Source organism: Aplysia californica, unplaced genomic scaffold (genome assembly GCF_000002075.1).
Source record: "Aplysia californica isolate F4 #8 unplaced genomic scaffold, AplCal3.0 scaffold00074, whole genome shotgun sequence".
Taxonomy (NCBI): domain Eukaryota; kingdom Metazoa; phylum Mollusca; class Gastropoda; order Aplysiida; family Aplysiidae; genus Aplysia; species Aplysia californica.
Genome location: NW_004797344.1, coordinates 960,930 through 963,330, shown reverse-complemented (window position 1 = coordinate 963,330; position 2,401 = coordinate 960,930).

The following is a 2,401-nucleotide window of genomic DNA, read 5'->3' as shown; positions in this document are numbered from 1 at the left end:
CCCCCGCAAAAAAAAGTGTCGCACGACGATTCTCACCGAGGCCACGGTGCCAGAGGAAGAGAAGAGCGTGTGGCGCCCGCCAGCCCGTGGCTCAACAAGGACGCCGCTTTGTCGACGTCACTCCAACCTCCCCGTTAGCGAAAGCGGTTCAATAGAGCGCGTGCTTTCTCAACGAGCTAGGGAAAATGCGAGCAGGTCTCATCAGACTCGTCCTGTTTCATTAAAACTCTTGTCATCGTGTGAATTTCTGTCTGAAGGATTCTCGTGTTGTCAATCTCAAAGGCGCGAGGTATGAGTTGGGAAGTGGTTTATCTTTTTTATCAGGATTAATTTATTTAAAATTCCGACGTTAAATCAAGCCACTTTTTAAATTATTAGACACAATTATTATGGATATTGCTCTGTTGTATTATGATATATAAGGAGACATCTGTTAACTGATGTAAGTATTAAGTGTGAAGAGTTCTTTTTTCTTGAATTTTAGAAATACTTAGCGAAGCAGTCAGTTGATGTCTGTTGGGCGTCTTGTTGGTTTTCCTTATGAGTTTGGCTCTTTCACAGGATTCAGGGAAGTTTGTGTATTTTTATAATTATGTTCTCGAGAAATTAATATTTCTCTCTTGTATCACCGACGCATGGTACTGAGTGAGACAGGAGAAAGACAGAAGCGAGTTGGTAATTTGCTTATTTTAAAGGTGCATTAAAGATACACATATTCTTGCTCCCACACACATATTCACACACGTGTACGTGCGCAGACAAAACACACACACACACACACACACACACACACACACACTCACAGACAAACACACACACACACACACACACACACACACACACACACACACACAAACGCGCGTTCACGCATACACGCACATGCACACATACTCGTTGGCACTCTCTCACATGTAATATGCAAACATAAATATTTAAATATATAAAGAGGGATGGAGAGAGAGGTGTAGAGAGCGAGGGAGATATAGACATATAAGTAGATGGGGCAGGGTGGGGAGGAGAGAGGCAGAGAAACACAATGGCACCTATGTATAGATGGAGTGAAAGGGATTAAAACTAGATATAAAGGGAGATATCAATTCCACATGATAGGAGAACATGGCCTCTTTACACTTGGCATAATATCCAATAATCGGGAAGACTGTCGTTATCCCTGCTGGGGTCAGATGTTGTATAAGCATGAGTAAAATAACAGTATTTAGGGCTGATATTTGCAACCAAAAAATAGGGAACAAAAAATGTTCTGTCGCATTATTCTTTCATAAAAAGAGTTCTCTTATGGGATTCCATCTCTCTGCAACAGTTAAAAATAACTTTTCACGAGCATCGATTTGCCCTTGTACGCGGTGAATCATTTACTGTCTGTTGGCAGGGTATAATTTCTCAAATAATTACTCTCAAATGGCAGTTTCGATACAATACAATTTGATGTTTACGTAAGCAAAAAAGAATTATGCTGTCAAGAAAATAGTATACGAAAATACGCAAGCAGGAAATAACTCATATGACATTTTAAGATACTAACTTTCCAAATTCATCTCCCTTCCAAAACGTACGTCATATTTTGGTGGTTTTGAAAATTATGCTTAGTTATGGAATAACCAGAAATAGCATAGTATCTACCCGTGCCATATTCGACTGGCACAAAACGCTGAGAGGCTGTTTAACATTGTCTATTCTTTTACTTAACGAATGAAGAAGAGAGTAGACCATCTTCTGTGGTGTTGCAGATAAGCGCTTCGCTCTCGAAAACAGGAGACTCGAGCTCGATTATGGAGTAAGGGAGAATGTTAATCCAGTATTTCGATCTTTCTACTAGAATGATGTATCACTGTCAGCCCGGGTTGACCCCTGACAGGCAGGGTCAGAAGCCTGTCTTCTGAAAGATCTAAATTGTTTAGAAAGGGGCGTAAAACACCTATATTTTTTAAAGGAAAGATTAACTGCCAGCGGTTCCCTTTGCACCTTCCTGATAACCAGTTCCCGTAATCATAGAATGAGAATAGTGGCTTAATGCACACAGTTCGCTTGTGTTGTTTATGTAGCAAATTATATATTTCCTTGTCTAAAGAGCTATTCATTGAGAAATTACTATTTCGCTGAAGCATTTCTAAGCTGCTTTCTTGTCAACTAAGGTCTGGCTCTTTTGACTCGCAGAATTTATGTTCTTTTCAAAAAAGTAAAAATGAACTATAGCGTGGTCAAAAATTTATCCTCAAATTTCTTTTTAACGTGTGAATCAATGTCCCCCGTACTTTGCACAGCAGTATGTATCTTAACTTAATTGAAGAAGAAGAAGAAGAAGAAGAAGAAGAAGAAGAAGAAGAAGAAGAAGAAGAAGAAGAAGAAGAAGAAGAAGAAGAAGAAGAAGAAGAAGAAGAAA